The 12588-nt window shown below is 38.5% G+C and overlaps 1 long non-coding RNA gene across 1 annotated transcript in view; it reads right to left on the reverse strand.

Moving 5' to 3' along the window:
- Nucleotides 1-12588, reverse strand: part of LOC131383618 (uncharacterized) — a 185062-nt gene that overhangs the window by 120404 nt on the left and 52070 nt on the right. Inside the window, exon 2 of the long non-coding RNA XR_009213777.1 lies at nt 5386-5472. This is a non-coding gene — a long non-coding RNA (uncharacterized LOC131383618). The remainder of the gene's footprint in view (nt 1-5385; nt 5473-12588) is intronic.

Consider the following 12588-nt stretch of genomic DNA (forward strand, 5'->3'; position numbering starts at 1 on the left):
GATATGCAAAATATTGTTTCTAATAACTGTAGAATATAGTCTTTTCAAGTGCATAAAGACTATTTTATCAAAATTGACCATATAGCATTCTTAAAGTAACCTCAACAAATTTCAGAAATTTGAAATCATAAAAGATATTTTCTCTGACACCAATAAGTGTAAACTAAAAATCAACCAGAAAAGTTAACCAGAAAATGTTTAAATATTTGGAAATTAGGCACTTCTGGAAAACCCATATGTCAAAGAAATGTCATTAAAAATTCGAAAAATTTTTAAAATTAATGATAGCAAAAATACTACCAAAATTTGTACAATTCTGCTAAAACTTACTTAAAAGTAAATTTGTAAATCTTAAAGATATAAGAAAAAAGACTGAAGAACTAGTGCTCTAATATCCATCTCAAGAAAATTTTTTAAATAGCAGCAAATTATCCAGAGAAGACAGGAGGAAGAAAACAAACAACATAAGAGCAGAAAAGAATGAAATAGGAAGCCAACCAAAAGCAGAAAACAGTATCAAAGCAAAAATTTGATTTCTTGAAAAGATCAAATAAAATCTATAAGTTCCTGGTCATCAAAAGGTGTCGTTAAAAGGGTGAAAAGGCAAGCCACAGCGTGATGAGAAGCTATTTTCAATACATACGCTGGACAATACATAATGCTAAACATCATCTGTCACCAAGCAAATACAAATTCCAAGCACAATTAGATACCAATCTACATTCATCAGAAAGGCAATACTAGTCAAGATAGTGGCTAACTTTGGGGAGGAGCTGGATCATGACCATAGTAGAAAAAGGGAGACTTCTGTGTATGGTAACATTCTATTTCCTGATCTGGAAGTGGTTACACAGGTATGAAACCACTTTGTGAAAATTCATTGAGCTTCATCCCTATAATTTTGTACTCTTCTATGTATATGCTATGCTTTAAATGAAAATAAAAGACATACAAATGTGAAGGTATTGAGCAAAACAAGACTGAGACAGATACAGATTGATGATGGGATAGACAGATGCTGGGTAGATGGACAGATATAAAAATGACTTATACACTGTGCTTGGTTTGCTGAACAGAAAAGTAAAAATTGTCAGTTACAGTATTACATTATCCATAAGATAAAATCTTGCCAATTACACAGAAGAACTGTCTTGGTATTAAGAGCAGATGGGACCACCTTCTGGGGATTCTCATGAAAAATACAATGAGAAAGTCAATTAGCAGCATCACCAACAATTTACATTGTATCCCATTTTGTGAGGCTGCTTTCATGTCAATTCCTGGGATAAGTGAATGGAATTACACCAAAGTGCAAATAAAAACCAGTTTTGGGAGAATCACAAGCAAGTTAGTTTCTTCTTTCATGCTTTCCTGCATTGCCGTATGCCTCGATCACACATTTACCTCACTCAATCACCTCCCCTAACCATCAACACAGTGCCTTGCACATTGCACATAATCCATTAAAATTCTATGAGTGGATGAATAAATGAATGAATGAGGCACTTGATACCCAAAAGACAGTAAAAAAGAAATGGCATAAAAAGAAAAATATCAAAAGGACTGTGTGTCTGTCTGCTTTGCAATTTGGCAGTAGGCAAAATCTCTAACATGTAGTTTTCAACCTAAGACAGGTATTGTTGATAAAGGCAGATATAAATGACCCACAGTGACCTTGAACTAGTATACAGATTAAATGTCATGCATTATTCCTGGGCAGAAGCAAGCAATATAACTTTACAACAGGTTTCTATATTTTTCCATCCATTTTTTAATTTCTTATTCTACCCTGAAAATAACTATTTGACAACAAGTCAGTATAAAATGCAAGATGCAATACCAAAGTTAGAGGCAATTAAGGGAGAAACCACTAGTCCAAGACTTTATTGCTTGAGCTGACTTCAGATTTTGTTTAGCAAACCTTTTTTTTTCTGCTAGTGCTTTCATTTCAATTCTTTACTCTTTCTCAGATTTTAGCCAAGTCATTGGCTCAGTTGGCAGATGACAGAGCATTCTCGTAGCTAAAATTGCATTTGTCATTTTGGTATCAATATGTCCTGTCTCTTAGGATTGCTGTAGTCTTGTCTCTAAGTGAAACTATCTGTCTTGTATTTCCCTTCTGCGTGAGATTTATGAGGGAAAGCATTCAAATTGCTCATCTCTAATTCAGTCATCATTCTGCCACTAAAATGTCGCAGAATTTTCCCTTTACTGCAGAAGAAATATTCTCTCCTTTTTGCTGTTCAACTATCCTGTCCTGACTTTTGTCTATAAAACAGGCTGCACCATTTGGGGACGGGGTTTAGGGAATATCCAGGCCAACTTGAGGCAAACATCTTCCCAGCTGTAGCTGGGTCCATCAAAGACACCTCAATTCATAGCTGATTCATACTCATTCTCTCTCCTTAGTCTTCAAATTTTACTTAGGCAACTGACTAAAGTCAGAATGCTCTAACTTTAGAAACTTGTCTTTAGAGCATTTTAGAACATGTCTATCAGACATTCAGTCTAATATTTTGCAAACAGCAAATATCGAGAAAACACTAGGCTAATTAATTGTACAGAAAGGAATAATTCCAATACAAAAGTTTCATAAGGCAGACTCAACATATGATAACAATAAACATGTAGCTTAAAAAATAAGGGAAATGTCATATATTCTTATTTTCTTTTTCCTTATTTCCAATTGCAAGAATAGTCCTTTCAAGATGAAAGAAACTACCTTAGAAATAGGAATGTAAAAGATCTGCTCCTTCCTGCTGTCTGATTACACTATCTCTTATACCAAAATCACTGCTTGCTTGCTGTGCCTTCCAGTAATGACTGGAATGGCTTATTAGGAGATAATTTGGTAGGTGGGGGAAAAAATGTGTCTACTAGAAATTCATTACTAAAAAAAATAGCAACCCCTACACCAGGGTCTAGAGATCAGACAATCCAGTTTATAATCTTAACAATACCGGCTGTGCTCAGTGATGCCTGCACCAATCTGAATCTAGTTAAAATGAACTCTATGCCTTTTAATGCGTTTTTCAAGTTCTGAAATTCAGTTACTCTTTGAATCTTGTAAATTCCCTACACCATAAAGAACTAGCATGCACTGCCAGATCAAAGACTAACTTTCTGCTTGACATTTCCACATAAAGTTCTTATGAGAATCTCAAAATTTACCATAGCCAAAACAATTTCTGATTTCTCCAAACCCTTCAAAACCCACTCCTTCCCATCTTAATATACCACCAGTATCTATTGTAAGAGTTGAAGAGAGAAGAAAGACACAAAAAGCGGCTTAACAGCCAAAGACAGGTTTATTTTGGAGAATAAACCTGAAAGGGGCTTCTGGCCGATTTCAGTCAGGAGCATTCTCTCTTATAGACTAAGGATATGTAAGGGTCTGGGGAGGGAGAGCTTATCGCAGGCTCAGAATGTTTCTGTGTGGAGGAGAGTTTTATTGCTATTATTGCTAGGTTGGAATGCCTCTGGTTGGAGGGGAGGTTATCTCGGGGCTGGCATGTTTCCGGTCAGAGGGGGCTCATCTCAGGGTTGGAATATTTCTGGCCGGAGTGTCACTTGTGGTTTATGGTCATGCTGACATTAGCCATTACGCTGATGTTTTCTGGGGTTGGATTTAGGCAGTTTTTAATCAAGGGGAACTTCAAATGGCAGTGTTTGTCCAAGACGATGATGCCCCTGCTCTGTCGTCTATCCGAGTGCCCCACACAAAAATCTAGGAATTATCCTTGCTTCATCTTTTCCCTTCACTTTCTGTATCCAATCCATCTCAAATTTAATGTGAGGGAGCATAAACAATCTCCTTTGCCTGCAAATATAAGCCAGTTTCTTCAACCCAGATGTTTTCAGTAATAAAGCTGATGCTTTGATTTACATCTACCTGATCCCTCCATCTATTTCCCAATTAGTCCAAACTTTGGGTGGGGGTGGAGGAAAGGCCATTTATTCACCACCGCTACCATCACACCACCGCCAATCTGCTTTCCCGCCTGGTGTTTCCTCAGCCTCCAGGGCAGGAGCTATCTTACTCTAACTCTAGGCTAGCCCTGGTCCAGACGTTAGAGCCTATTCAGTCACAGTAAAAGAGAAATAGAAAGCATTGTGCTTTAAGCCATCTTTCCTGTTGCTCACTCCCTAACCTACACTGTGGCTCCAAAATCAAGTTTCTTCTTACAGGGTCCTTGAAACAAACCCTTGCCCTGAACCTAATAGAGACTGAGGGAGACACAGTATTCTTGGGGGACATGCAAAGCTAAAACACTGTATGCTTCATGTTTGAGTGACACAAATAGTTCACCCAGCCCTTTTATACGCTTTATCTTATTTGTATAAAAACTCAATATTGTTCTTCTCCAAATAATGAGTAAAATATTATTATTTGTTCAAATATATCAAGGATGCAAGGATTTGTGTTTTGACAAGCTCTATCCATGCAAAACAGACGATCCAGATCATAAGACATGTTAAATTATACTTGATGAGCCAGTCCTTGGAGAAAGTTCTGAGATTGCATCTCCATGAAGCACAGAGAGCAAGGATTTCTATGAATATTTCCAATGAGCTTACATAATTCTGGGGAAGCTGCTACAAAAAAAAAAAATGTACAATTCAAATCTGGGACACTGTAGTGGAAATCCATCCCTGCATAACAAAGTGGGCAATCACAGAGAAAAATGAAACCCAATGCATTATTCATCATTATAATTCTGGATCATATGCAACTATCATCAATGCTAAGGATGCTCTTAGTTCATATTGCAAGTAATTTCGACATCATATGCCTATTTATAAAATGCCAAATCAGCTCTCAGATGCAGTATGAGGAGATCACAGTTTCATTTTCTATAAAGATGTTTTAAAATGTTGATTTTGTAAACTTTGCAAGGCACAGATGATAAAAGCACTATAGCAATCCTCACACAAAAGAACAACTAGGACTACTTCCCTCAAAGCTGGTCGATCTCCTTGTTCATTAACTCATGGTTCCAAATGGAACTTCCCCACACCCCCAGAAATGACGCATCCTGAGTCTATTTCCCAAGGAATAGTTCTTCAAAGTATCAAAAGAACCAGACGTGCAATATCTGCATGAAAATGTTTTTTTTTTTAAATCCCCAAATAAAACTTCCATTTCTAAGAATCAGGGATTCTAAGATATGTTCAGGCTAACAGTGCATCCTGGAACTATATAAATACTTAGTAGAATGAATTAAAAATGAGAAACTTGGAACCACAAAAGGCATTTTCTTGGGGAAACTCAAAACATAAGGACACTTAAAAGAAAAAGGAACAGGCTCTTGGGTTTTCAAAAAAAAAAAAACTTGAATCAGCTATATAGTCATATAGTCATTGAGAGCTTGTTAAATCACATACCTTTGTGTTCTTGCTTAAATTTCTCTAGCAATATTGTTCAAGTGTGTGCCCAAATACGTGGATTTTAGCTCCCCTGGAGAGTCACTTCTGAAAGAAAGCACAGATAGAGGGACCTAAAGTCTATGCTATTATAACAGGAAGAGACATCGTTTCTACATGAATAGGATTTTTTTTCCAAGGCAGAGATAGGAGGGCTGGAGGGAAAAATTTAAAAACCCATTGGCCTGTTTTTACTGTACATATTGTTTCCTGGATGCTGGAAATTACCCTGATTATTCACCTACAAAATAGCTACAAAGAAAACCCAAAGTATGATTCAGCCATTGCAGCTGCGGTAGACAGAATTGCCTATGGTGAAGGAAGGGCAGAAAACCCACTATTGCAATTCGTTTTCTCTCTTGTTTTGTTTAACTTCTGGGCCTAATTATTTAAAACACACACACACACACACAGCAAAAAAGAAGAGAAATGAGAGCTGGTCTGCTTTTCCCATCCTTCATTCCCTACATGCCATTTCCCACCAAATCAAACTCAGCATTTTATAACAGTGATCTTCCAATTGTCTCCCAATTTTAAAGCTTTTATGATCTTCCAATGGAATTGATTTCCGTAATAACCAGACTAGAGTCGGCAGCCCATTCTTGTTTAGCAGCACTGCCTGCATTACGTTGCCTACAGCTCATTCGCCCTGATCCCTTAAAGACACTTGAAAAAACAGAAATATGTCCTTTGTCAATACCATAAGCTGTTGCTGCCATAAGTCTATAAACAGCAAGAAAAATAAACAGAAGCCATCCTATTTTATCAAAATCTAATAATACATGCACACTAGTCTTTTGCTTAAGCCCCAGAAATAAAGGCAAACACACCATGATGGGAAGAAAAGGAATGCACATGGTGTCACTTATGCCCTTACCTAGACATAGGTTCTACAGTGCATCTGATCTGAGACTACCTTCTCACTTTCCAGGCTTCTTGTGTGATTTTCCATTCCCTTCTTCTCCTTTCCTCAGGGTTATTTGCACAGAGATTCCACCAACACATCCTTAGAGTTGAATTTACCTTCCTGGAAAAGTAGCTGATCTCTGTCTCTAAAACAAAGATGTTTCTGGACCTTTGATAAAAGTCTTGGAGGAATAAAACCCGCTTTTTTATTTAAAGAGTAATAACATCTGCGATGTAGTTCAGATGCACATAAAGAAGAAAAAGCATACTAACAAATGCTTAAATAATCTAGATGTTCATTTCATTCTCTAAGGTTGCAATACCTGTCACCCAGGCTGGAGTGCAGTGGCACAATCTCAGCTCACTGCAACCTCCAACTCCCGAGCTGGAGACATCCTCCCACCTCAGCCCCCTGAGTATGTGCCACCACACTCGGCTAATTTTTGTATTTTTTGTAGAGATGGGGTTTCGCCATGTTGCCCAGGCTGATCTCGAGCTCCTTGCCTCAAGCAATCTGCCTGCCTCGGCCTCCCAGAGGGCTTCTACCTCCCGTCATTAAATGAGTGGCTCACCGGCATGCCCAGCACATACGTGTTTCAAATCAGCACCGGTAAGAAAATAAATGGCACTCTTCTACCTCCCCTCATTTAATGAAACTACTATCTTCTCTGCAAAGCAGTTGGGGAAATGCATAACAGCAAGGTGTCAGCTAAAAACCAGAGTCCATTTTCCTAAAAGGGAGGCATGGGTATTTGGAGGCATGTAGCACTTCCTGCCATGTGCTTCTCAAAATATTTTAGGTAACTGGGCATTGTCTATGCAATCATCTTCACCCATCATCATAGATGACATGTACTTTTCTCTTTGTGCTACAGTCAATGCATTGTGCTACAAACAAATGCATTATTTCCTTTAATCCTTCCAATAAAACCACAATGCTGGTACTATTATTAACCCCATTTTACAATTTTTTTTTGAGACAATGTCTCATTCTGTCGCCCAGGATGGGGTGCAGCGGCCCAGTCTCAGCTCACTGCAACCTCCGCCTCCCGTGTTCAAGATATTCTCCTGCCTTAGTCTCCTGAGTAGCTGGAACTACAGGTGTGCACCACCACACTGGGCCAATTTTTGTATTTTTAGAGACGGGGTTTCACCATGTTGGCCAGGCTGGTCTCAAACTCCTGACCTCAGGTGATCTGCCTGCCTTGGCCTCCCAAAGTGCTGGGATTACAGGAATGAGCCAGCCACCACACCCAGCCCCATTTTACTAATTTTTTAAAAACAGGCTTAGAAAAGTGAAGTTTCCCAAGGTCACATAGCTTGTAAGTGACAATATAGGATATAAACCCAGGTTTGTTTAATTCCAGAACCTAAGCACTTAATGTGCAATGCCACTATATCACAAGGAGGTGCCCTGCACAAATCACAGTGATGCTGAAATCAATTCAGATTGATGTCAGTAGCTAGTCTCCTGCAGTACGTCCAAAATAAATAAATATTAATCCATCAATCAGTAACTTTCATGCTTTTTAATTATGAGCAGATACCATGCTATGTGTACAACAGCAAGGACTGAGAAACAATACATGGTTTCAGGTTGTAATCAAACAAAACAGAAAACTTAGCACTTAAAATCTATGATCATAATCGTGCTGCACAAGAATGATTTTCAGAATCTATCTTTTCTTAGTTATAAAACAGTAATAACACATTTAGGTAATTTGGAAAAGTAGTTCTAAGATTTGTGTTATATTTTTATGTAGCCATAGCATTCAGATAAATTGGTATTATGGTATTTTTCTTTTCTAGTTACTTGTGTATACTAAACATGATAGAAATGGTAAAATCATTACACCAAATTCTATTGAGCCGGTGCACCATAGCATATTTAACATTTAGCTTATTTCTAATATTTCACTATTCTAAATTGCTAAATAAAAATTAAGCACAAATGAGAAAACACTGCCGAGCCAATTTCTGGGAGCAGTTCGTTCCATTGTTAGTTGTCTATGTTGTAGTAGTACTACAATCAGTATAGACAACCAGAGGCTTTCCCGATGCCACGTAGACACTTCAACAGCTCAGTTCAACTAGCATTTAGGGACGCCACCATTGGGCCGGGTACTGGTCATCCACAGAGAGGAAAAGAACACAACCTCTACCCTCAAGAAGCTCACAGTCTAGAGGCAAGTACAGACCCATGAAACATAAATGGCTCGTTGATATATGCACTCGGTACACAAAAAGGGCATTCAATCCAACCTGGGCATTAAGAAAAACTTCCTAGAAGAAAGCTCCATCATACACACATACTCATGTACGTGAAAGACAAACATCTTGGACCCAGCTTTCCAACAAATGTGCCCATTACATCTTCATAGTTCCAGATCCAGACTTCCTTGTGCACCCCCACATCCCCAATCCAATTCCCGACTCTTCTCCCACCACCTAAAGAGTCTTTGACAAAAACAGAGACGTGGAATCAGAGAACATCTCTCTGCCCAGCACTGAATACTTCAAGACCACAGAAATTCTGGGCCACAAATCCATAGATTGTCAATAAAGGAAAATAGGCTACTTCTCACCATGCCAATGGCATGTGGAAGAGAAATCTACACCTTAAAAATGGCTGACATCAAAGTGGTGGCACTGTGCTCCTTTCTGGAGGTTCTTGGGGAGAATCTGTTTCTTGCCTTCTCCTGCTTCTAGAGGCGTTCTTTGGGTTGCAGTTCCCTCTTCTATCGTCAAAGCCAGCAGTGGCTCATTGTGTCTTTCTCTTCTCACATCATTGGGACACAGATCTTTCTGCCTCCTTGTGTTCCCTGTACCATATAAAAGGACCTTTGTAATCCAACTTGACTCACTCAGATGATCCAGGAGAATCTTCCCATAGCAAGACCTTAACTTAATAACACCTACAAAATTCTTTTGCCATGAAAGTAGCATCCACAGGTTGCAGAGATTAGGATACGTACGCCTTTGGGAGACCATTATTCTGCTGCCATAGGCACTCTTCACAGCAGCCCAGGGATTCTTACATAACTAAGGTTTTCTGCCATGTACAAATAGAAAAAATGAAAGTTTTGCTAGTAGTTTATGGTCAGCCAAGAAGCTAATTGCCTCAGCAGTGCCCACAGCCTTCATTGTCAACATGGTGCACAACCCATTGGTCACCATGCCTATGCCACAGAGTGAAGCGGGATGGTCTCGCTCCATCAGTAACTTGCTCCTGCTCTGCTGAGTTGTGGAATATGTCAGCCATCCTGCCCTGAATCAGTCCTTATACAAAGTAGATTAAACTACACTTCAATGAAGCAAACTCCAGGAGGAAAATTGTAGTGATGAAAAAAAAGTAAAGATAAAGTTATGTCTCTGATTTCAGCTTTATTACATTTTCTATTCTTGCTACTGCATTTTGGGAAGAAAAAAAAAACAGCGGGGGTGGTGGTTAATCAACCTGAGTCTACTGGCTTCCTCACAAACCAAACAGAACTGTTTTCTCTCATAAAATCAAATCTAATAAAATTTCCTCATGAATCCTCTCTATGGGGAAAACTACTCTAGAGCCCTAAGAGAATAAATGGATGTAACAACCTAAGTAAAAACTTGCAGTAGAAAATTATGGGTCATCTTTGAAAACAAACTTTTTAAATATTTCAATCAGGATGTAGCGCAGTGGCTGACCTAGGGACATGTCTTGCAGTGGGGTGATAAATGAACAAAAAAGGGGGGAAGAGGATGAGTTAGGGGTAACAGAGAAAAAAATAAGAGATTAGTATTACAAACCTGAAAAGCACCACCTCCCAGCAGGAGACCAATCAGCACAAAAATAGAACATTAAACAACCAAAACTAAGGAATCTCACAGAGTCCATTTCATGCCCCCTGCCGCCTCCACTGGAACAGGTGCTGGAATCCATGGCTGAGAGACCCACATTCAGTTCACATCACAGGACTCTGTGCAGACAACCCCCAGTACCAGCCCAGAGCCTGGTACACCTGCTGGTTGGCTAGATCCAAAAGAGAGATAACAATCATTGCAGTTCAGCTCACAGGAAGCCGCATTCACAGGAAAAGGAGGAGAGTACTACAACAAGGGAACACCCCGTGGGACAAAAAAATTTGAACAACAGCTCTGAGCTCTAGACCTTCACTCTGACAGAGGCTACCCAAATGAGAAGGAATCAGAAAACCAACTCTGGTAATATGACAAAACAAGATTCTTTAACACCCCACAAAAAAAATCACACCAGCTCACCAGCAACGGATCCAAATCAAGAAGAAATCCCTGATTTACCTGAAAAAGAATTCAGAAGGTCAGTTACTAAATTAATAAAGAAGGTACAAGAAAAAGGTGAAGCCCAATTTAAAGAAATCAAAAGAATGATACAAGAAATGAGGGGAGAAATCTTCAGTGAAATAGATATCATAAATAAAAAACAATCAAAACTTCAGGAAACAATGGACACACTTATAGAAATGCAAAATGCCCTGGAAAATCTCAGCAATAGAATTGAACAAGCAGAAGAAATAACTTCAGAGCTGAGAGACAAGGTTTTTAAATTTACCCAATCCAACAAAGACAAAGAAAAAAAAAAGAAAATATAAACAAAGCCTCCAAGAAGTCTGGGATTACGTTAAACAACAAAACCCAAGAATAATCAGCATTCCTGAGGAAAAAGAGAAATCTAAAAGTTTGGAAAACGTATTTATGGGAATAATCTAGGAAAACTTCCCCAGCCTTGCTAGAGACCAAGACATCCAAATACAAGAAGCACAAAGACCACCTGGGAAATTCATCACAAAAAGATCATCACATAGGCAAATTGTTGTCAGGTTATCCTAATTTAAGACAAAGGGAAGAATCTTCAGAGCTGTGAGACAAAAGCACCAGGTAACCTATGAAGGAAAACGTATCAGATTAACAGGAGATTTCTCAGCAGAAACCTTACAAGCTAGAGGGGATTGGGCCTTATCTGCAGCCTCCTCAAACAAAACAATTTTCAGCCAAGAATTTTGTATCCAGTGAAACTAAGCCTCATATATGAAGGAAAGATACAGTCTTTTTCAGACAAACAAATGCTGAGACAATTTGCCACTATGAAGCCAGCACTACAAGAACTGCTAAAAGGAGCTCTAAATCTTGAAACAAATCCTGAAAACACATCAAAACAGGACCTCTTTAAAGGATAGACCTAAAAAAAGCACAGGACCTAAAAAACAAAAATACAAATTAAAAAAACACAAAAACACAACGTTTACAGGCAAAAAACACTACCTCACATCTCAATACTAACGTTAAATGTAAACAGCCTAAATGCTCCACTTAAAAGATACAGAATCTCAAAATGGATAAGAATTCACCAACCAACTATCTGCTGCCTTCCAGAGACTCACCTAACCCATAAGAACTCAAATAAACTTACGGAAAGAGGTAGAAAAAGACATTCCATGCAAATGGACACCAAAAGTGAGCAGGAATAGCTATTCTTGTATCAGACAAAACAAACTTCAAAGCAACAGCAGTTTAAAAAAACAAAGAGGGACATTATACAATGATAAAAGGCCTCGTCCAACAGGAAAATATCACAATACTAAATATATATGCACCTAACACTGGAGTTCCAAAATTTATAAAACAATTACTAGTAGAACTAAGAAATGAGATAGACAACACAGTAACAGTGGGGGACTTTAATACTCCCCTGACAGCACTAGACAGGTCATCAAGACAGAAAGTCAACAAACAAACAATGGATTTAAACTATGCCCTGGAACAAATGGACTTAACATATATTTACAGAACATTCTACTCAAGAACTGCAGAATATACATTCTATTCAACAGTGCATGAAACTTTCTCTAAGATAGATCATATGATAAGCCACAAAATGAGCCTCAGTAAATTTAAGAAAATTGCAATTATATCAAGCACTCTCTCAGGCCACAGTGCAATAAAACCGGAAATCACCTCCAAAAGGAAACTTCAAAACCATGCAAACACATGGAAATTAGATAACCTGTTCCTGAATGATCACTGAGTCAACAATGAAATCAAGATGGAAATTAAAGTTATTTCAACTGAATGACAATAGTGACACAACCTATCAAAATCACTGGTATACAGCAAAGGTGGTGCTAAGAGGAAAGTTCATAGCCCTAAATGTCTACATCAAAAAGTCTGAAAGAGCACAGACAATCTAAGGTCACACCTCAAGGAACTAGAGAAACAAGAAAATAACAAACTCAAACCCAGCAG

This window comes from Hylobates moloch, unplaced genomic scaffold (genome assembly GCF_009828535.3).
Source record: "Hylobates moloch isolate HMO894 unplaced genomic scaffold, HMol_V3 SCAFFOLD_5, whole genome shotgun sequence".
Classification (NCBI taxonomy): Eukaryota; Metazoa; Chordata; class Mammalia; order Primates; family Hylobatidae; genus Hylobates; species Hylobates moloch.